This window comes from Myodes glareolus, chromosome 25 (assembly GCF_982192425.1).
Source record: "Myodes glareolus chromosome 25, mMyoGla1.1, whole genome shotgun sequence".
Lineage (NCBI taxonomy): Eukaryota > Metazoa > Chordata > Mammalia > Rodentia > Cricetidae > Myodes > Myodes glareolus.
Window position 1 is genome coordinate 20,554,944 of NC_142050.1, and position 24,749 is coordinate 20,579,692.

At 40.7% G+C, this 24,749-nt stretch overlaps 1 long non-coding RNA gene across 1 annotated transcript; it reads right to left on the reverse strand.

The window, feature by feature from the left end:
* Positions 1–3,425: 3,425 nt before the first annotated feature.
* LOC146889704 (uncharacterized) lies at positions 3,426–10,481 on the reverse strand. The gene is made up of 5 exons (XR_015736627.1): positions 9,002–10,481; positions 8,815–8,916; positions 7,361–7,656; positions 4,996–5,082; positions 3,426–4,826 (listed from the first exon to the last, which is right to left on the reverse strand). It is a non-coding gene; the product is annotated as an uncharacterized LOC146889704 (long non-coding RNA).
* Positions 10,482–24,749: the final 14,268 nt, after the last annotated feature.

The following is a 24,749-nucleotide window of genomic DNA, read 5'->3' on the forward strand; positions in this document are numbered from 1 at the left end:
GTAAGGTAGCACATTAACAACTCAGCCATGATTTCAAATCTGCTAAATGTCCAGTGAAAAGATTGTCATTCACTTTTAGTTAAGAAAAAGTTATTGCATTTCTATTAGCATGGCAGGCCTTCTGCTGCGTGTATCGACACATGGATGATCAAGACACAGCAATATATTCTGGCTTTCAATAGCTTTGTAATGCTGCAGCCTTTAGCCCAAGTGACTATCAGAGCAAATCAATGCCTGCGGTTGCATTGACAAGCAAGTATAGCAGTAAAGAAAAATACTATATGAAAACATGGAAAGAGAAGAGATGCAAAGGTGGACAGAACCAACAATTATCCCAATCATTGTGAGAGACGCTTTGTGCCTTGTTCAGCCAGTGCCCATGTATGACCTAATTCTGAGAAGGCTTTTAATGGGGACAACTCTGAACGGCAACAGCATGGCTCACCGCCTTTTCAAGAGCTGACTCAATCAGCCCCAAGGAGGTTTGCTTTGCTGGTGAAACCACATATCGTGAGAGCTAAACAAACAAAGGCTTTTAATGGTGCTTTAATCATGGTAAACACTAACATCTACGACTAGCTTTTATCTTTCCTGGTATATATAATTCTAAATTTTTATATTCCAAAAGTTTTATACTTTATAGAATTATTCTCGGGTTTTCGTATATGTGACTGTGACAACAGACAGGATGTTACTTTCTAAACGATAATACAGTTCTTTTGTGGGGGTGTTAGTACAGCCGTGGAAAATCTTACAGAACTATTAAAAGGGTATAATATCATATATTATGATATATATGTTACATATAAGGTTACAATATCACCTAGAGGTAAAATAATCAGGAATCATTATTAATTTGTATTTTAAGTCTAAATGTTGTAAAAATAAAACATAAAATAAGTATCTCAGATCCACCAATTATCTCTAACAAAGTTTCACTTATTGAATTTAAAAATATGAAGTTTGTGTTGAGGCTTACACAACAGAGTACAGGTAGAGCAAGCATGTGATTTGAATAAAGAAATTTATCAGAAAACTCTCAAACGATATATTCCTTTCCTAATACTAGATCTCAGTGGGAGGCAACAGTCCTCTAGATTGGCTGTGACTTGTGAGGGACTTGTAGAGCACTAGGTATCAGTTGAGTCTTAATGGTTTGTCTAAGAGACTCCTGTCTCATGACAGGAAGGCTCAGGAAAATGATTTCCATGACCAAATTCCATATAAGCCGTAACACAGGGTGACAATAATGATTTAAGCCTGTGTCTACACTGCTGTGAACTTTCAATCCTAGGAAACATTGTGCCATTCTTTTGCTAGTCTCCCTTACACAAACACATTAATCCTCTGTTTGATAGCTCTTTCTTCTGCTGAAAACGCCTCCACTTTCTATGCCTCATGTGAAAAGTGCCTACTCCTCCTTGCCTTCCTCTCGTGTATTTACTCTCTAAATTACTTTTCCATTCTTTCCTTACTCTAAGTCTCCATCAGCATCTTCCACAAACTCCATGAAAGCCTCCCTGTTCCACCTGTGGATGGCATTTCTGAGGCTGAAACAATTTGAAGAGAACAATGCTTTAAATTTTCATGACTCTAATGCTTAGCTGAGTGGCACTCTGGAAGGTCTCAATAATGCTTATTGAATTTACTTTTAATATATCCAGTGGGTCAAAACAGGTCACTCTGTATCAATTATAGCAATAGTTTTATGATTGAGTTCTTCCTGTACTCTGTGTTCTGGTAAGCTGTGTAAACATCACTAAAAGGGCTCCAGACAGCACACAATATTCTAGCTGGACTACAAGATCAACAGAGGGCAGAAGCAAAAGCAGCATCTTCTAACAGACCACAATATGCCAACGGAGAAAGCAGCATGAAGGAAGGGAGAGATCCTAAAATTTTCTTAAAGAATTTACACTTGATTATGGGCACTGAAGATCCTTGAAGAATTAAGTAGATTTTTAATTTATTGAGAGTGAATAGTAGGAATTAAAGAGGGCAGGAGAGCATGTTTAGGAGCAGGGACAGTGTTTACTTTTTAATTTTTTCTTGAGTATATCAAAAGCCAAAGGAACTAAACCTAACTAAGCCAAAGGGAGCATGGGGCCAGTGAGCTTTGTCTGCTATTTGCAAGTATATTTCGTGTCACTCATTCAATGTTCAAAACAGACAAATTTAAAATACAGAGGAACTCACGTGAAAATGTAGATCTCTAAAAGCTCTTTGGATTTTTGCAGAATGGATGCAGTAAAGACTGTGGGAGCTGGAGTCAAACTGGCCCTATCTAGACTCAGCTGTGTCTCTCCCCAAAATTCACTTCCTGAAATCTTGGGACACAGTCTTGGCTTACATGGAACTTACTATGTAGGCCAGGCTGTCCTCAGGCTCACAGAGATCCTCCTGCCTCTGCCACCCAAGGGCTGGGATTAAGGATGTGTGCCCCCACAGTCAGCCAGGAATAGGATCTTAAAATCAAGTTCTGGGGAAAGTCAAGAGCAAGAGTAAGTCTTATTTTTTTAGGAGAGCCTATGGCACTTCCCTGACCAACAATTTAAAGGGGGTAATCCCATACCTGATACTGGACTCTTTATATTGGATTCATATTTTATTCTATGTATATGAGTGTTTTTGCCTGTATGGATGCATGCGTTTTACATGTGTGCCTGGTACCTGGGGAGGTCAGAGGAGAAGGTCGGTTCCCCTTGAATTGGAGAAGTCACAATTGTAGGTGTGGGAACTTGAACTTCAACCCTCTGAGAGAACAAATGTTCTTAACCACTGAGTCATCTTTTCTCTAGCCACGTGTGTGTGTATAAAACCTATGGTGTTTGGGAAAAGTGTTATCTCTCTATATAGAGTAATTTCATGTAGAATATCTTTATATGAAGCTTCGAAAATAGTAGCTTTACATGTAGCTCAGCTCTGAACTCTGTGAACCACAATAGTAGCACACAGGGCTAGATAAGCACATTGGTACAATAGTGACAAGAACACTATGGGGGATAACCACCCACTTTTCTGACTAGATTTAAAACCCACTCCCAGGAGACAGAACTCATGTTTAGTGCTGTGAACTCGGTCAAAAGTCCGTGGCTGGGAAAGGAATAAACTTTTAGGGAGAAACTACTATCAATAATATATTAAATGGACAGAGTATCAAACTGCTCTCTTGTCCTAGTTGCCATGAAGAGAAACCGTGACCAAAGAAACTTTCATAAACAAGCTTTTGGTAGGGTTATGCTTACAGTTTCAGAGAGTTAGTCCATTATCCTCATGACGTGGAGCGGCATGCAGGCAGGCATGGTGCTAGAAGAGTAGCAGAGAGCTTTACATTGTGATCTACAGCAGGCAGGAGACAGAGACAGAGAGAGAGAGAGAGAGAGAGAGAGAGAGAGAGAGAGAGAGAGAGAGAGAGAGAGAGAGAGAGAGAGAGAGACTGAGCCTGGTATGGGATTTTGAAATCTCAAAGCCCACCCTCTGTGACAAACCTCTTCCAACAAGGACAAGCCTACTAATCCTTTTGAGACAATTTATCGATGGGGACTAAGAATTAAAACACATATGAATTTATTGGCCCATTTTCATTGAAACCATACTTCTAAACATTGATCTTTACATCCTCAGATTAGTTCATCTCTTAATCCTCATCAGAGAAATTATTTTTTTGCAGTGGACAGCAGTTAATCCAGAGGCTCACAACTGGTCAAAGTGTAGACAATAAATGACTGTGGAGAGCTCATTCCTCAATGGAGTGTTTCTATTACCTGCTTCCCCAAGGTTCAAGGAACATCGTAGAAAATGGGGTAGAAGGACTATAAGAGACAGAGGTTGGGTCATGCTGCTCCGAAGTGATGTCTTCTGGACATGACAGGTCCCCAGCACACATGAACTCACAGGAGCTGTGGTTGCCTACACAACCATGTCAAGCTACTCATCATTCTAGTATAGATGGGGGAAGCCCTCAGATCCCCACTGTGGCTGAGGAGCTACAGGCAGTTGGTGACTGTAGGTGAAGGAGAGTCAATTTCCTTCAGGGATGTGGCACCGGTACGTTAACCGTGTCCCAGTGGACATTACTATATTCATGCACATATGAAGAGCATTAATTAGACTCAGGTAATTAGGACTGCAGTAACTAGGCTCATGTTTTTTTTTTAAAAAGACATGAAGTTAGGAGAGGGATGTGGTGAAGAGGCCTTAGCTGAGTTGGTGAAGAATGGGAGTGGAGAGGGACAGAATGCATGGTATGCGTGTGCAAAATTCTCAAAGAATAAATAAAAACATTTTTAGAAGCATATATATTTCAAAACATCTCATGGTCATTAAATTTAAATTTCTAAAATTGGTTTCTGTGTAGAAGTTGTTTTCCAGATATCTAGAAGTCCTAATAATTTTTTTAAAAAAATTAGCATGTCTATTTTATAAATTTTTAATGGAATTCATACTGAAATAATGTCAAACTGAATACCTTGATCTCTGTAGCAAGAAGAAATCTTAATATTCTCATATCCTTCTTTACATTTTAAGTTTTATTATAGACACATCCCTATTCAAGCACTTAACTCCAAAATTTTACTAAAGACATCTTTCCTTATCCTCCTTCTAAAGTATTTTAAAGGTAGACATAAAACAGATAATTCTCTCTGGAAGCAAAGTGATAAACTCCCAGATGTGGTCTCGTCTGTACTGTAATTTCAGAATCCGTTCTGTTTGTGAATGAATGACATCATAGACTTGGTTCTTTTGTCGTCTTGATTCCTAGTTATCAGCTCTACCAATGGATCCCACACTGAAAAGGAGCCAGTGTGGATAAAATCTGCCAACACCTTAGGGAGAAGTATTGTGTAAATACAAGGTACTATCTGTGTTACCACACCTTAAATCACTTTCTACTTTCCAGGGGAAAAATAATATGAAAAACAGCCCAACCCTAAAAAGCCTGCCTTTCAGGTTGTCTAACAGGTGACTCTGACTATAAACTTAAAAGGGCTTCACCTGGTTATTTGCAGCAGTAGGTTGTCTTATATTCCAGTCACTAGCATTTAAATCAGCACGGTGGTGGTGCACGCTTTAATCCCAGCACTAGGGAGACAGAGACAAACTCTGTGAGTTTGAGGCCAGCCTGGTCTACAGAGCGAGTTCTAGGACAGGTTCCAAAGCTGTAGAAAAACCTGTCCCGGTAATAAATAAATAAAAATAAATAAATAATTAAAGACCACTACAAACAAAAAATTGTGAGTCTAACTTACATCTATTTAAAAATACAATTTCTGAACTTCTGCTCACTGTGAATATAACATCTGTGCCAAGCCCTCAGGGGAAGACTAATGTTCCCCCCAGCTCTCACGTTTATACGAAGTCCATCTGTACACTGTAGTTAAAAGCCTGGATGTTTTTAATCCTCGTTTAGCCAAGAATCCATGTGATCAGCGGAGTGTTCTCCCTGTTGGAATATCCCTGGCAGGAGGGGGCAGTGAAATGACTTCAAGCTGGTAGCAAGTTCATCACCCACAGGCTGCCTGGACTTGGCCAGTTCCTTAACCACCTTGTGACTTTGTTTCCTTTGTGCAAAAGGCAGAGGGTATTCATCCCCACAAGTACTGAGAGGAAAGTCAAATGCATACCTATCCTAAGTGTGTGCACTGGCATTTTACTCTTTGATCGAATGCAAGGATTTTTGGGTTGGGATACAGGCCTGGAATGTAGGGAGCATTCATTGAATATTTGTTAAAAGTATGCCTAGTTTTTTTTCCTGTTCTGAATATTAACAAAGTCATGTTAATCTGTTCTATGATACAGCAAACACTGATTTAACTGCTGTTTACAGATTCATTTATTCCATCTGGAAGCATTCTTGTATGGGAGACAATAATATTCTGTTTTGCTGAAAGGAAACTAGAGAACAAATAGTTAAGACAATCTGCTTAAGATCACCCTGCTCTTAGAAGAAATCCAAGCTAAGACAGTTTCTAGTACTTGAGTGCATGTTGTATGACCTAGAAAGAATTTATCAAACAGCAGTAGACAAAAAAGTCTCCTGGAGAACTTGATAAAAATGTTTATTCCAGGGCCCAGCCTTTGATATTTAAAAATAAATAGTTGCTGTTGAGCCAAGGAATCACCATTTCTTACATTTACCTCAAATTACTCTCTCTCTCTCTCTCTCTCTCTCTCTCTCTCTCTCTCTCTCCCTGTGTGTGTGTGTGTGTGTGTGTGTATGTTCTGTGTGGTCATATGTGTAGATTCCTACAGAGGCCAGAAGAGGCTGTATGATCTCTTAGAACTGGAGTTACAGGTGGTTGTGAGCCCAGTTTGGATCTTTTGGAAGACAGTAAGCATTCTTAAATGCTGAGCCACTTTTCCAAACCCGGGAATCATCATTTCTGTCAGTACCAGAAATTCTGGTGTGACTGGTCATTTCACTGATACTCTGGAAAGCAATAAACTAATGACAAAACACTAATCTAATTAACCACTCACGTCATGAAGAAAGGGTGGTTATGATGATCAGCCAAACTTTAAGTCAATGTAATGCTTAAATAATAAAATAATAATATTTTTGCTCCATTCTGAAATTCTGCCTGGGCTTTGAAACACCTCCGGATAAAATGAGAAATAGCAAAAATAGACCATAGTCAAGGACAGACAGCAGAATACCCACACTGAAAGGCTGACCTGGAGGTGGTACAACCTGTACTTGGGCAGACAGCACCCTTTGAAGAGCTGGCATTTCCTCACTGTGGAGAGATCAAGCCCTTCATTTCATCTTATTTAGAAACCAGTTGAAACTGCCTGTGTCTGTCCCACATATTTAAATGGATAAAAAAAAAAGCCACAGAATTTACTTGTATAGCAAGGACCACAGAATGAAGCTTGATTTCTTGTAAGAAAAAAAAAATACTTGTTATATCTTTGATTTCCAATGCGCGGTTTTCTGCTTTGAAAGTTCTAAAACTGCTGTGTCTCACAATCAGGGAATTCATTCAGTAGATAGTATTTTTGCTCTCCGTTCAAGATAATATCTTAGAATCAGGAAATACAGTAATTTATGTTCAAATCAGTTTTCAGACGGCACAGATGATAAGAAAGCAGAACGTATAAGTTTAGGTCGTAATCAAAAGAAAATGACTTGCAACTACTAGTAAATCTTTAAAAGAGTCAAGAAGATATGATAGGGCGTTTAGCATATAAATCAAGATTCACATCTCAAAATACAAAGTAGCTGGCTAAAAATGAGTCCATTCACTACAATTTGACTCTTTCTAGTTGTAGATATTTAATAATAATAATAATCCCCATGTCAGATTATCTCTAATATCCCACCCCTCTCCCAAAGGCAATATAATCAACTATCTATTACCTTTAGGATACACATACATGAACGCACACTCTCGCACATTGATTTTTCGAGACAGGGTTTCTCTGTAGCTTTGGAGCCTGTCTTGGAACTCCCTCTGTAGAGCAGACTGGCCTTGAACTCACAGAGATTTGTCTGTTTCTGCCTCCCAGAGTACTAGGATTAAAGGCATGTGTCACCACTGCCCGACTCATAGGGTTTATTTTACTAGAGAAAATAATGCAAGTTGATAAACAAATTTTTATCTGTGTTTTCTTGCAGTTTTGATGTATTGGATAACATTCTCAGTGTAGAACAATCTGAAGAACAAAAGAGAAAAGAAGGCTCTTTGAGGATAGGATGCTCATGAAAAATAGATCTTAAACACCACCACTGGAGTATACATTTCGTTAAAGGTTATTAAACAGTTGGCGAGGAGTCCTTAAGAGCGTATGCTTAGCTTGTGTTTAATTAATGAATCTGAATTTAAGCTTGTGATTTCTAGTTGTATGCTATTTGCAGCGAACCACATTCTAAAACTCTGTAAAGACATCACTGGCATGCAAGTCTTGGCACACAAGAATGAAATCTGTGCTTTGTGGATTCTCCATGGGAGCCCTTACACCTTGGGAGGAGTGAATGGGGGTGGGCTGAGGGTGTGTGTGGTGGGGAGAGAACTGTGGTTGGAATGGAAAACAAATTTAATAAAAGATATGAAGGAAGGAAGAGAGAGAGAGAGAGAGAGAGAGAGAGAGAGGGAAAGAAAAAAGAAAGAAAGAAAGAAAGAAAGAAAGAAAGAAAGAAAGAAAGAGAAATCTGTGAGTTTAAAAGGGCTCACAGACACTTTTGGTTCTATACACTACAAAGGGATTCAAACACAGAAAGGGAGCAGGTGGTAGACGCTGCAAAAGTAAGTGGATGCTGCACCTGATACTGGACCAGTTGGGTCTCCTCAGTAGATTTGAAAGTAGGGTAATGCAGTGATCAGGCACATATTTTAGAACAGCCTGCTGCCTTCGTTTTGACTATAGAGAAGGCTGTCACGTTTCCTTTCTCTAGAAAATTGTGAACTTTTATTAATGTTTTTGTGATGTTAATGTGTGATTGCAGTTAGTGTCTGAAGAACTGACTTAATTATAATTTAAAAAACACGTCTTGGGCAAGAAAAAATGACAATGAAGATGAAAATACAGATTAAAACACACTAGGCTTCAAAAGGAAAACAACATAAAATCAACTTGCTGCATTTGGTTCGAGCCAAAGCCAAGCGAAGAGGCCCCCGAAATCACAATGTGATTTAAAAATGTAGTGAAGATTTTAAGGAGGTCAAAGGCTTTAAAGAGAATATTGTACTTCAGATGCTAAGCAAATAATCAGAGCATGATGGAATCCACCCGATATAACAGAAGATTTTAAATGCAGGCATAGTCGTTAGAAGTAGGTTACTCACAGCTCTGGGAGCTAACAAAGCTATTTACCCTTCTTTTCTGATGAATTCTGAAGCTCCTCGCCCATTTTTCTTTTATCTCCCATCTTGAGGTAGCTCATTCATCTCTTATCCTGCTGGGTTTTGGCTACTCCTGGTGAGAAAGAGCATGGGCAGCTGCTGGGAGGGGGGAGGCGGGCGGTGGGGGGTGGGGGGGGAGACAGGGCAAGTGTGCCCACCTGCAGGCCAGTGATGAGGCTTCGGGCGTCAGTTCATGCTATAATGGATTCCCTGGGTCCTACCCTGTGACTCACGGAATGACTCATGGGAAGTTGCTGGGTGTGACCTCTCTTCTTGGCCGGCAGGAAAACAGAGTCAGAATGGCAAGTGGCAAGTGCGGAGTGACTGAAGGGCCGCAGAGCCCAGGGTGGCAGTGCCAGTTACCTGGTTGAGCTGAAGACGCCTCCTTCTTAGAGCACTGGTTCCTATTGCTCCCAGAATGGATTTGAGCAGCCATCACTTATTGTTTCCAGTCACGTGCCTTGATTCCTAGACACATGGCTCTCCTAAATTCTGCCCCGCAACCTTTGTTCTAAGATTTTATAAAATCACGTCTGTGTTTGCTTTCATCAGAACGAGCATCATTGCCTGTAAAAGCAACACGGCATAGCATGCGGTGCCGACTAACTCATCCGTTCGGATAGAACGTTTTCATGCGAGTTAAATATTAAAGTCGATACAAAATGAAAATACTGTGTCATTAGTTTCCAAGCGCTGTCAGATTTCATATCAACGTTTAGATCTAAAGGGATTATTTCTTCGAACAGAGGTTTTTTAGACATGAAAACAGGAAAGGCAGATTTCCAAAGACAGTGGTTGTCATTGCCCATACTAGCTCTGTGGGAGTAAGGTCTGAGGACACCTGTCAGATCAAGAAGAAGAGAAGATAGTTCCCTTCGGCAGGTATAATGGAAACCTATCAGCCTGGCAGAGCTTCATGGCAAAAAAACATTTATGTCATCAAACTAAGTTCCTCAGTTTTAGCTGCTTGTTAAATCGGAATTTTATCTTTTAGTTTCTCAAAACTGGGCTCACTAGGAGAAAGTGCACCAGTCAGCTTAGTGCTGATATCATGTTCAGTTAGTATTTACGCTTTTAATTAGGAGTTACCGTTCAGTCAGTCACTAGGTTGTTTAATGAACCCTAGTAGATGTCCCTAAACATAACCAATTCCAAAACACTGACAGTTGAAACTCTGAGTATTTCAGGTTAAGAAATTGTCCTGAGGATCAGCGAATTTGATGAAGTATATCACACTTACCTGGTGAGCTACAGCATCAGCCTTTATTATGGTACTGGAGCCCTATCTCTTGTTTTACCTCTGAAAAATCCACACTAACCATAGAGAGGGGTGCAGTCCACCATACACAATAGCCAAGATGAGTCAGCCTAAGTGCCCTTCAACAGGTGAGCGGGTAGGGAAATCTGATGGATATGCAATGGAGGCATTAAAAAATAACAGAATTCTGCTCTTTGTAGTCAGATGAATGGAACTGGAGGACAGTTTGATAAGCAAAATAAGCTAGTCAGAGAAAAATGAGTGTCACGTGTCCTCTTTCATATGCAGAAACAAACGAACAGGAAAGGTAACCCTGAGAGCGTTACCAGGAATGACCAAGATGGGAAGGGTGAGGAAAGGAGTCACAGAGGAGAGACAGATGTGGGCAGCATATACTGGGAGCATGCGTGGGACCATCACAGTGAACACCATCTAATTGTAAAATTGCGTATTAAAACCAACTGTGAAAATAAAGGCAACAGAGCTGTAAAAGGGTACACATATTTTCCCCCATTAGACTATCAGGGTACTAGGTGTCAGAGCAGATTAATTTTCTAGGTAAGGTGTGGGAGGTACATGCTAAATAACAAATGAATTAACTTCTAAACTTAAGTTCTATCTTGAAAATAGTGTCTTAAAATAAAGATGATTCCTCTGTTTATCCTTTCTCCAAGTACAGTCTCAAGGCTATTATTATTTACCCTTTTTGCAAAGAATCAAAAAAGTTTAATAAGTAAAAGAAAATGACAAACTTCATGGAGCAAAGGGGAAAGAGGTTAAATGATAAGAATCCAATTTTTATAAAATTAAACAATTTGCTATACATGTAGAACAGTTTGCTTTACGTGCCTTCTGAGAATGTATAGTGAGTTAGCCAGTGGTCTCAACTATATATTCTAATTAGGTTTAGATGCTTCAAGAATGCTTTATTGTAATCTTACTTTTCTTCTTCTTTTATTATTATTATTATTATTTATTATTATTACTATAATTATTGTATGTCTGTGTGTATATACACACATATGTATATGTGTGCATGTATACAAGGTTGTGTCTGTAAAGGTAAAGAGTGATTGAGGAAGACACCTGGTATCAGCCCCTGCTCTCTACACACATGCCCCCCAAAGTGTACATGCATTCACCTATGCATACATAAACATGTCCACACATATTTCACACACACACACATACACACACACACACACACAGGCAAGCACATCACACACACACACACACACACACACACACACACACACACACAATCCCAGACCTGAATTGTGATGAAAAGCTAACCAAACTCAGCTACAGGCCCAAGCACTGCATCTGTGTTGCAAGAACATTACACATACAGTGCATGAGAGGGTGTGAAGCACACAGAACTGGAGTGGCTCATGAGTGCATGGAGAAGTACGGATAATGCTATAGGGTCTGCGTGCTCATATATGTTTTCACTATGGCAGAGTCATTCTGAAATCTTCTTGACTGTGACTGTGCACGATGAGGTCTTAAGTGATCCTCTCTTTTAGCGTTAGTTTGCTTCCAGTGTCTCAGAGTTGCGAGAAGACAAAATAACGCAGGTCAGTTAATGGCCTTAAGACTGCAAATACAGTATGTGCCTTTTATAATTTAATTTCAGGGCCACGTTTTGACCTTAATCATTGAGAATGCATGGGTGACTAAACTTGTAGGTGCTTGTAATTTACTTTTGCTAAGGAACAGAATTGGATCTGATACTAGCCACCAGGAAATTCATTCTTGCTTTTCTTTCTTCATCATTTAGACTCTTCAGGAGTCAATGTTTTCAAGGAATGACGACACAGTGCCCAAGTCCGTTGCCTTTTGTTGCTAGAAAGCTACGTCTGAAATTTTTCTTGCTAGTATTTCCATCAAGGTCCTAAGAACTTATTTCCCTATTTTTCTTTCCTTCGGAGATTCCCATCTCACTTTAGGTAACAGTTTGTGGATATTGTCTGTGGCAGGGTTCAGGGAGGTGAGGGCTATTTTCTCTCTAGGAGGCTGCACATTCCCCTCACCCCCAGATTTTAAATCCCATCTTCGAGAAGCACAAGTTTAGGGCAGAGTCAATGGTGACTCAGTTCAGCTCCTTTAACTCTTCCTCAAAGCTGGCCTGTTTCACCGGGAAAACATCAATTGTTGTAGTACACTCACTGTTAGACATGGATGTGAAATGACCCTCATAGGTTTAGGAATTTGAACTCTTGGGCTCCATCTCACGCTCATTGGAAACTATTTCCTTTCTTCTGTAACTTGTCCGTGGTTCTGACACATAATCCTCTGAATTAAAGGAACGTGGATTAGTCCTTGTACTGATTGTGGGTGTTCCAGGCCTGTCATCACTGAGTACTACAAACTGCCTTGCTAGAAACAGACAACCAAAATTCAATTCTCAGAAAGTTCTAAAGGTTGCAAGCCTGCAGCCACACTGTCAGGATCGAGCTATAAGAATCTTTCCCTGCACACCCTTTCCTCTCATTGCTTCAGGCATTTCATTGCTTTGTTCCAATTTTCACTTTCAATCGTATCACCCTCTCCCTACAGAGGAAAATTTCTGTCTCTTCTCATAAAAACACTGGGCTAGAGTGCACCCTAATGACCTCATCTTAATTTTATTTGTCAATGTCCTATTTCTAGGAAATACATAAAATAATTATTGTGTGTGCAAGTTGAACCCATCTCGGTCTACTGAGATGGCTCAGTAGTAAAGAACCTGCTGAGTAAGCTTGATGCTTAAATTGGATCTCCTGAGTCCATGTAAAGTTCCATAGAATTGTCCTTCTGACCTCCTCATACATGCCATGGCGTGAGTACCCACACGTAGTTCCATTCATGACAGTCCTTGGGATATTGAAAATTTAAAAGCACAAGGGGGACAGTAAGGAGGACAGTAGCTTCCTCAATTTCTTAATTTTTCTGAAATCAAAACTGCCAATCATTGTTAAGCAAACTGGTCTGCATACACAAGAGGCAGCTGCAAAGTGCAGAGAAGTGTGGCGGCTGCACATCTGCAGTTGCAGAGAGTGCAATTGTTGAGGGCCTTCTCGCTGAAGCTTGAGCCCCGGTGTCAGGAAGATCAGTGGACTTGTAGTTTGGGTCAGATGGAAGGACTTTATAAAATGCCCAGGACTAAAGTGATCTTGGCTAAGTTAAAAGATGCTTGACTAAACCATAGTGTATGGAGAAATTGTTCAGAGAGATCCCACAGGGTTGCTCATAGACAAGCACGGAAATTAAAATTCAATATGTCTCTAATCATGTCAAGATTTCTTCACCAACCTGATACCTATTGTCATGTCTATTACCTATGATGACGATTTCTGAGGTCATGTCATTTTTTTTATTAAGAAACTATACATTTGCTATTTTGTTTGACTACTGCAACAAACGTACAAACTCCTTCATAAATGATGTTAGTACCATCACATCTTGATTTACTTCATTAATTAGCTTTTAAGATAAAAAATGGTGTGTGTGTGTTTGTGTGTGTGTGTGTGTGTGTGTATCAAGGGCACAGACATGTGCCACATGTATGTGGGTGTCTTCAGATGCCAGGAGGCAGGGTGAGACCTAGAAGTGGAGTTACAGGCGGTTGTGAGCTGACAAATATGAGTCCCAGGAACTGAACTCAGGTCCTGTGGAGGAGTAGAATGAGTCTTTAACCACTGAGCCATTCCCCCAGTCCCTTTGTTTTCTCTATTTATTTATTCGAGGCAAGATATCAGGTTGGCCTCAAAATAACAATGTAGCAGAGGCCAACCTTGAACTCTGATCTTCTTACCTTCATTTTCCCAGTGCTGAGAGCTTGCAGGTGTGTGCCATCATGCCTAGTTTATTTGGTCCTTGGAATTGGATGCGGGGCTACATGCATGCCAGGCAAGACCTCTACCCAGTGAGATATATCTCCAACTCCCAAATCTTTTATTTTCTAGTTAATGATGTGAAGTCCCATTCACTTCTGATCAGGCATTTATTTTGTCAGGGTTGTGTGGTACTCTTAAATAGTCAACTGACGTGTCATTGGTGTGAGTATAAGGACTATTTTATCTTCCAAGACGCTTTTGAGAATTTGCCCTGCATTGGCCATGCTGACCCATCCTAGGACACCACCTTTGTTCATGTGGAGTCATACCAAGGTGTACAGGTGCCCATTTTAAAACACACCCTATACTTTATTCAGTCGTAGCAAGCTTCTCTGCCTCCAAAGTCAAGGTTGTTTGGATTTGTCTGCTGTTACAAATACAAAGGATTCGATGTGGGAAGGACTGGGAAGATAGCTCAGTTGATAAAGCTCTTGCCTTGCAATCATGAGGACCAGAGTTCAATCCCAAGAGCCCTACACTAAAATAAGAAATGTTAGGCCTGGTGACATGCCCTTAGAATCCCAACATTAGAGAGGTGGAGACAGTCAGATGCTTGGAACATGCTGGACAGCAAACCTAGTCTCCCTGGCAAGCTCCAGGATAGTGAGAGACCTTATTTTAAAGATAATGTGTATAGTGACCTGAGTTTGTCCTCTGCTTCCACATGCATATACACACGTTTATGTATTCGCACACATAAACACACATGCATATACATCATCTCCATCATGCACATCGTATACATATGTGTATACATACACACACACAAGAAAGTTTGGAATGTATCTCATAAGAGGACTGGAAAACAAGCTCAGAATGCCCAGAGGACGCAGCCTCAACCACGTGCCTTCCGTGGGCTATGTTCACAGAAAACACAGTTTTCTTATAGTTTTCCCCTAGCCCTGCATATGAGGCAAGCACTGGTCTTGAGAAGACTGTCAGAACGGGTTCAGTACCCTCCATTTTCAGGACCCTAGGCCCCATTTCTATCTCCCGAAGATGCCTAGAGAGTTCGCCCTGGTAGTGATGATGAGGAAAAGCAGGTAGGCTGACTAAGCCAGCTACCACCCAAGGCTAGAACCAGGACTATGAGTTAGCCCACCCCAACATCCACCTCATCTATGAACTGTTGGAGCACAAGAAGGAGACCAACCTATAGATCCAAAGCTACAAGATGATGTAGGAGACCTCGCTGTGTGCTGTGATCACCATTAATGAATAAAGAAACTGCCCTGTCCTTTTGATAGGGCAGAACTTAGGTAGGCAGGGAAAACTGGGCTGAATGCTGGGAGGAAGAAGGCAGAGTCAGAGAGAAGCCATGATCTGCAACTGGAGATAGGCATGCTGAAACCTTGCTGGTAGACCGTGACCTCGTGATGATACACAGATTAATAGAAATGATTTAAATTAAAATGGAAGAGTTAGTCAATAAGAAGATAGAGCTAATGGGCCAAGCAGTGATTTAATTAATACAGTTTCTGTGTGGTTATTTTGGGGCTAAGCTAGCCAGGCGGCCAGGAAGAACAAGCGGCCTTTTCCTACAAGATCTCCATGATACAGGACAACAACAGGCTATTCAAGAGGAACCCCAGTGAGAACCTATTATTAATGATGTGACAGAAGCCAGAGGCCTCCAGTCAGACCAATGACTCATAGCAATGAAACACTTGCAAGCAAAGATGAATGGGCTAAAGGGTAAAGTGTGTGACTCATAGGGCCACACTACAGCTTCCATGGCAAGATTCTTTTAATTTTTTCTTCTTCTTTGTTTTGTTTTGCTTGTTGTTTGCTTTGGGTTGGGGTTTTACTTTGAAATTTTGTTTTGTTTTTTGTGAGGAGGTTGCAAGGGCAGAGGGCAGAATTGAGGGGAGAGGGAGACGAGAGGGATCACGATGTGTGATGTGAAATACACAAAGAGTCATCGAAAGTTAAAAGCACTTTTAAAAATAAGAGTTTGTTGTTATCTTTATCCCGGAATTGTGCTAAGCACTAACATTTTGGTTTTTGCTCCTTTTCTAAAGGAAGGTGTGAGGAAACCAACCAGTAAACAGAGTGAAGCTGTTCTCAGCTCTATTGGGCAAACTAGGAATATTGTATTATGGAAGATAGTTTGCTGAGAAGGGCAGGACAGAGCAAATGGCTCTTTTGTCTCCAATGTGAAGTTATAATTAGGGCCATGAACATCAGTCAGAGCCTGGTTGCTATAGAGCCACTGACACAGACATGATCCTCAGCAGTAACGTTGGTCCAAATGATCCCATGGCCCCAGGTGACAGTTGTTTAGCCACTTAAATTGGCACGGCCCCAGCGATGGCATAGCCCTCAGATACCAACATGGTCCCAGGTTGCAGCCTAGACCTTGGGTATCCACGCCGTCTTTGGTGGCAACATGGGCCACCAGACATCAGCACAGACCCCGGTTATGGTAGGACCATAGGCCCAGACATGGTTCTCAGCTGCAACCCAGGCGTGACTATCACAGTGACCCCAGGTGACAGTGCAGGTCTCTCAGATCAGTGGCCCAGACTACAGGCGTCTGCTTAGCCCTCAATGGCACAGAAGCCATAGACGTTGCCACAGGCTCTCTCACCTGCTTTGGGACCTCAGAGCAGGACTTGGTCCTTGGCAATAGCCCAGACCCAGACATCACATTGGACTCAGGTGGCCAGTAGGCCATTCATGTCAGCCTGTTCCTCACCGCCTCCATGTCTTCAGATCCACCTCTCTTCCCAGACCAAAACCATTCTGCCTCTCTCTCTCTCTCTCTCTCTCTCCCATTTCCCTACCCTGAAATGGTGCTCCGCCACCTGGCTCTAGAGGCTCCTGTTCACCCAAGCCACAGGCACAATGTGGAGCTGTTCTTCTTTCGCATGTGCACTGGAGAGATGGCTCAGTAGTTGAGAGCACAGACTGCTCTTCCAGAGGATCTAGGTTCAATTCCCTTAGATGTAAAAATGCAACACTGTTCTGAGCCCTTAACAGTTCACCTGATAACTGGCTTCTCTTGTGATGGCAAGATCGTATGTTTCATATAAGGAACTCACTCCGATGTGTGAGGATGCTGTGTCCTTGGAGTCATTAGATGTACATTTTTAAGGTACTATTTATCAGACTTTTCTCACTTCACAACAAATACTGTTTCCTAACACCTATGTAAACAAGACCTACAAGGTGTATGTACGTAGCACATTGTCTTGCTTCCCTTTGTGGCACAGACTGATAATAATAATCATTATTCAGATATAACTAACTACAAAGAAGAGTGTGAATTTGCAACTGTAGGATGCCTCAAATGGAAGCCAACATCTAGCATGCCCAGGCAAAAAATAATCTACACATGTGTGTTCTCACCATTTAAACTGAAGGAGCTAAAAGAAAACTAAGAGCAGTGGAAAACCTACATCTGTATACATTTATAATACCTCTCTTACATTTTCATAAACCTTTATGAAGTAAATAATTTCATTACGATTTCCCAGAGATTGAACAGGGCAGAAATAATTTTCATTTTTCAGACAAGAAAGCTGGGAATAAAGGCTCTATGACCTTTCCCACAGATTCTATCCTAGTGAATAACACGTGGACTCTAACCCTGGCACAGAGCAACTCTGAACCATCACGAGCAGACTCAGAAAGTTGTCAGAGACAGACCTCAAGGGCTGCCTACAAATCTTACACCTAAGCTTCCACAGATTGATGTACAAGAGGCTCTGGGCTAGAGCAATGGTTACTGGTTGTCCTTGGGACAAAGATTTCTTTTTCTAAGATGTATGTCCTGCATTGTCTGTGGATGTGTTTGCTGCTGAGGTACTTGCTGCAGGTGAGACTGAACGAGTCACAAATTAAAACGTATTTAATATCTGGACAGTTACAAAAGATCTGTGGATGTGCCCCAGAGTCGTGCTGCTATGCATGCAAGGGACTGCTTCCTTCTGGTTTGTCACTTCTCATCCACTATGGACTAGGGTTTCTATTTACATACAATAAAATGAATGATTATAAAATAAAGATATCAAAATATAAGTTCTGGATTGGAAATAGACACTAAATTCTGTTCAGTGGACACTAAATTCTTCGATCAAATAGCTAAAATATTTGATGGATATTGGCACTGGCTTATGGGTATATCCGAGGAACGAAGCTCAGGAGGAAAAACTTGCCTTCCTGCCTTTTCTGAAGCCACACCGGTTTCCTGCAGCTTGTTTAGAGATAGGACACTGAATCAAATGTTTAGGAATCAAATGTTTCCATCACTCTTTGGGAAAGTGTGTCCTTGAAGGAGTTCAGCTGATGTTTTATTTACCACTTTCCCCTCTACCTGCCTTGTTATTTCAGAAATATATGCAGCCGCCACGACTCCTTTGCATTAAGTGGTGCTTAGGGCAACTCGTTCTTGAACTCTCCGTTTTAAATATAGCATCTTTGCTCGTGCTACTAAAGAGACAGACACTCCCCACACCCCAAATATCACATCGCATCCAGGGAGAATTCACTAAATTCTGTCATCTAATCGACATGCAGAGCAAATATTAGACTCTAGAAAAGCAAAAGATAGAAGAATACACTTTCCAAGCTCCCCTAGAAAAATTACCTGCCGTCTGGGAAATGAAAAGCTTCCAACTCCTTTATTAACTGGTCTCACGTTGCTAGGCAACAAGTTCTCAATAGCTTTTAGCCTGTATCCACAGCCAGGCTTTGAGGAGTCAGGTTTGTTTCATAAGTCCCCGAGAGTTCTCAACCCTGACTCCTTCTGGCTTCTCAGCCTTCTGTTCAGTTTCTGTGTGCTTGTTCCTGGGAGCTCTGATGAGATCTCTACCCTCCAAACCAATAGAGATCTCTTCTTCAGGAACCAAAGGTCGGGGCAGTGGGGTGGTGCTGGAAATTTGACCTGACACCATTCCAGTGTTTGTCGGCAGGAGGATACACTGCAGGCTCTCAGGCTGCACTTGGATTGAAGAAATGCTTTTGTATGGAGCTGCTAGAATCTCAACGTGCACATGGAAGAGACTGCAAGTGTATATATAACTGGGAGAAAAATCGCCATGAATTAGACAGCCACCTCTACAGTTGTGCTCAACTGTTGTCTAATTTTTACTTCTCCAGGGAATGAAGAGAACAATCACTGTAGTGATTAGAATCCTGAAGACCAGAAAGTAGGCAAGTTTAAATTATCTGTGCAGAACACACTACTGAGTAGGCAACTAAATAAATGTTAAATATTAATAAACATCACTACAAGATAAAAGAGCAAGAACAAGATCGGCTGCCAAGTAAAATTGTCATAATTATAGTCAACGAGTCTCAACGACACTGCTCCATTCATCACCATATGCAGGAATAAGAATGGTCCAGGGCCTTCCTCCAGCACATCACAGATTTCAGAATAAATTGGCAAGTACGAGGAATCCAGGAGACAAAGTGAACAGAACCCATACAATTCTCCTGATGAAGGTGAAGGCGGGAACAAAATGGAGAAACCCTTCCTGATCCCAGTACACCACAGCCCCATATTCAATCTCAGTGAATGATAGCTTCTTCATTTTAGTTCTGTGGTGATTGAGTACCTAGTTAAGTAAGGCACTATTGCTTTAAAACAAGAAAATCAGTCTGAGCTTCTTGTCCAAGCCTGGGAGTGTTTATTTTTAAGTTTTGGCAGTGCTGGGAAGAAACCCAGGGCTTTACATATGTTCGGCAGGCATCCCACAACTGAGCTGTACTCCAGCTCAGCATAGCTTATTTGGGAGGCAGGAAAACCCTTGAACACCAATGTGCTTGGTCCAGCCTCTTCTTCCCCAGCGCAGTGTGCATCAACTTTAAAAAGCAACAACTGATTTAGGCTTTGTGTTCTACAAGTTTCATTCTGCAGACACTTGATTTGATTCATGTCTAGGTTTGTAATGAAGCAGTGTATCATAGGAAAAGTGTGTGATGGTAGGGTGTTGCTCACCCCCAGGAAAGAGAGATAGAAAGAAAGGCTCCAAGTAAAAATAATCCCCTTTAGGAGTAAGTTGAAGGGGAGGGGAGAGGCAGGAAGGAGAGCAGAGAAAAATGTATAGCTCAATAAAACAATAAAAAAAATTATAGCCTGGAAGAAACAGTAAGAGAGATCCTGCCTCAAAGAAGTGGAAGGAGAGAACCCATGCCTGAAAGTGTCTTCTGGCATGTACATAGGAATTGTGGTAGGCACATGACACTTTGTCTTAGTTAGCATTTCTATTGCTCTGAAGAGGTGCTATGACCATGGCAACTCTAATAAGGAAAACATTTAATTGAGGTGGCAGCTTACAGTTTCCGAGCTTTAGTCCATTATTCATCGCTTGACAAGGTGGCACACAGGCAGAGATGGTGCTGGAGCAGTAGCCAATTGTCCTATATCTTGACTTGCAAGCAGCAGGAAGTGAACTAACTCATTAGGTGTAGCTTGAACATTTATAAGACCTCAAAGCCCACCCCCACAGTGACACATTTCTTCCAGTAAAACTATACCTACTCCAACAGGGCCACACCTCCTAATAGTGCCACTCCCTTTAGGGGCCATTTTCTTTCAAACTACCATGCCCCTACCTACACTGAACATCACATACACATATACATCCATGATACTAACAAATAGAATAAAAATCAATGTCTTTCTGTAGTGATATTTTGTTTATGAGCTAACAAATAAAGCTTGCATGAAGATCAGAATGCAGAGTTAGTCACTAGTTAGCCATAGGGGCCAGGCAGTGGTGACACACACCTTTATTCCTAGCACTCGGGGAGACAGAGGCAGATGGGTCCCTGTGAGTTGAAGGTCACCCTGGGCTACACAAGATTGAATCTGCCTAAAAGGGAAACAGCTCACACAAAGGTGCTCCCAGCACCTGGGATCACAGGCCTTTAATCCCAGTACTAAGGAGGTGGAGACAAAAATGATATGCCTGGACGAAGATAGGGATATAAGGCAGGAGGAGACAGGAGCTCAGATGTAGTCTGAGAATTCATAGGGACAGCATTCAGTCTAAGGATTCATAAAAACAGGATCATCCCTTCAGTCTGAGCATTGGTAGAGGTAAGAACTTTCTAGTGGGTGACTGCTCTGCTTCTCTGATCTTTCACCCTTGATAGCTCACTCTGGATTTTTATTATTAAGAACAATTGAAACTAATGCTCCATCTCTCTAATACGATATTGAGAGCCGTACAAAAAGTGAAAACAGAGATCCAATAATCTTCCTCTGAGCTTCAAGGAAACGTAAAGATGGAGATGGGAATGTGTATGGGAGGAGGAGAAGGCGGATGGAGAGCAAATGGTCAATTGATGTTAGAACATCTCTGAATCTTTCTATGCAGAGATTCTCGGGAGTTTTCCTGTACCTTTAAAGTGTTAAATGTGCTGGCAGTATGGTTTCTGAGAACAAATTTAATCCCCGGACTTTCCAATAGTACTAAATCTGTACAACAAAGGGCAATCTTTTTCAGCACACAAGCAAGACATTTATTCTTCTTTCCCCTTTTTATAATGAAATAAAGTATAAAAAAGATAAAACAAAAACTAACATATTGAAACAGGATGAAGCAAACAAAAGGGAAAGAGTATGAGAGAAGGCCGTAGAAACAGACCCACTCATTCACACACTCGGGAATCCCCAAAACCTGACCTGGGAGCCATAAAATAAGTGTAGATGACCTATAGGGTAAAAAGAGAATGTGTGTATATGTGTGTGTGTACACAAATACGCGTATATGTATAAATAAAATAACAACATTAAAAAAAGGAAAGGCCCTGTTGATATTTTGAGATAAGGAACCTCTAAAGAGTTATTTTTTTTTATTGGCCATCTACTGCTGGGCTTGCAGCCTACACTTAAAAGAAGTTTGCTTCCCCAGTGAGCCTCCCTTGGTGGAAACAAAATTTTCATTTGCAAGTGGTTATCAGTTGTTGGGGTTGGTGATGGGGTCATGAGTCTGCTTCTCCTTCCAGCTCTAGTGCATATTTACACCTTTTCTGTTTCCTCTTCCACAGGGCTTCCTGAGCCCCGAGGGGAAGGATTTGATAAAGATGTCCCATTTGGAACTGAGTGTTTCATGGTCTCTCTCTTTCCGCACAATGTCTGACTGTGTGCCTCTCTATTTGTTGCCACCATACGCTGCAGAAGGAAAATTCTCTGATGATTGCCAAACAAGGCACAGATCTGTGAATATAGAAGAATATCATTAAGAGTCATTTTACTTTTTATTTTGAGAACAATAAGTAGTATTTGGTTTTTCCCTTGGTCCCTGGGCTACCTAGTCTCAGATTCTTGGCCATCTAAGCAGTGTCGGGTATGGGATTTTATCTTCTAGAGTAGGTTTTGAGTCAAATCAGATATGGCTTGGGTTATTCCCACAAGCTTTGTGCTACCATTGAACTAACATATCTTGTAGGCAGAACATTATTATAGATCAAAGGATTTGTGACTTGGCTGATATTTGTTTCTCCTTTGGTAGCATACAGAATACCTTCCTGTATCAAACATACTAGTATGTAGAGGTGAAGACTGTATGAAGGTACCAGCTTTACCTCTCCATGTTCAATGAGTTGTATAGGTGTTGTCTTCAGCAATAGAGCCTTACTGACAGTTTGTGGAGAGCAATCTATTGTCTTAACAACAGCCTGAACTGTTTGGAGTTTCCATAAGACCCCTTTGGCCAAAAAATTAAGTAGATAAAACTAATTTCAGTATTGGAATCTTCATTTAGTTACAAGAGATATAGTGTGTTGAAGCCGTGTTTCCCCCCATAATTTAGAGATTTCTCTGAGAGTACCTTCATACAGGTATTTAGGAAGTTTCTACTGTATTAGAATTCCATAGTAACCCTCAAATGAACCTTAATTTTAGCTGTCTCCCCCTGTATTTCCTCTTTCATTCCCCTCTTTTATCCCCCTTTCCACTTGAGCCTCCTATTCCAGCCCCCCATCCACCCATAACTATTTATTCTATTTTCTTTTCCAAATGAGCCTCCTGGGTGACTTACTCTATGGTTTTTCTCTGTGGTTCTACAGACAGCATCAGGGTTATCATTGACTTGATAGATAATATCCACATATACCATATTGTCTTTGTGGGTGTGGGATAGCTCACTCAAAATTAATTTTTTTTCTAGGTTCATGCTTTTACCTACAAATTTCATGATTTTAATTTTAAAAAATATTAATTTTTTAACTGCTGAGTAATATTTTATTATGTTAATGTACCACAATTTCCTCATTCATTCTCCTATAGAGGGACATCTAGATTGTTCCCCATCTCTGATTATTATAAATAACATAGCAATGGATAAGGTTAAGCAATGGTCCCTGGGATGAAGTAACCTTTGGGTATAAGTCCAAGAGTGGTATAGTTGGATCTTGAAGTAGATCTATCTATTCCCAGAGTCCACAGGAAACACATTGATTTCTATAGTGGCTGTACAAGTTTGTACTTACATCAGCAATGGATGAATATTCTCTTTACATGTATCTCCTTAGAAACATGACCTGTCACATGTTTCATTGATCTTAGCCATTCTGACAAAAGTAAGATAAAATCTCAAAGTAGTCTTAATTTCACTAATGAGTAAGGATGTTGAAGGTAAGGATGTTGAATTTTCCTTAAGTGTTTCTTAGACATGGTGTTACCTCCTTTGAAAATTCTGTTTAAACTTGTAACCATTTTTTAATTGGGTTATTTTTTCTTGCTATCTAATTTGCAAAGCTCTTTATATATTTTGGATATTAGCCCTCTATCAGATGAACAGTAGATAAAAATATTTTCTCATTCTGTAGGCTTTCACTTTGTCTGATTGATGGTGTGCTTTACCAGGCAGAAGTGTCTTAGCTTCATAAAGACTCACCTGTTTGTTTATTTATTTATTTATTTATTTATTTATTTATTTAAATCTTACTGCCTGTTTTAAGAGTGTTCTTTTCAGAAAGTTTTGCTTTTCCCACTGAGTTCAAGGCTAGCTTCCATTTTCTCTTCTTTCAGCTGCAGTGTACATGGTTTTACGTTGAGGTCTTCGATCAGTTGAGGTCTTTGATGAATTTTGTGCATGGTGATAAGTGTTGGGATTCTTCCACAGGAACCCCTCAAGTTTGGCCAACACCATTTGTTGAAGATGGTGTCCATGAAACAGTGTGTATTTCTGGCATCTTTATCAAAGCTTAAGTGTTCGTTGATATGTGGATTTAGGCTTGGGTCTGCAATTCAGTTTCATGGATCAACGTGTCTGTTTTTTGCCCCAATAACAAGCTATTCTTATTTCTATAACATGATGATAGAACTTGAAATTGGAGGCTGTGATACTTCTAGCCGTTCTTTTATTATTCAAGATTATTATTATTTTTTTTTAGCTATTCTGAATTTTTTGGAATTCCAAGTGAAGCTGGAGGTTGTCCTTTTAAGGTCTGCAAAGAATTGTGTTGGAATTTCGGTGGGGATTTTGTTGAATCTGTAGATTGCTTTTGTTAGAATGGCCATTTTTACTATGTTAATCCTATTGATCCATGAGCATGGGAGATCTTTCCATCTTCTGATATCTTTTTTTCAGTTTCTTCATTTGAAGCTTTTTTTAATAAAAGTTTATTAATTTATAAAAGTTTCCATTTCCGCCCCTCCTCCCAACACCCTCCAACTTCCCCCACTCCCTCTCCTCCTCCCTCTCCATCCCTAAGAGCAGTCAGGGTTTCCTGCCCTGTGGGAAGTTCAAGTTCCGCCCCCCTCCCTCTAGGTCCAGAAAGGTGAGCATCCAAACAGACTGGATCCCAAAA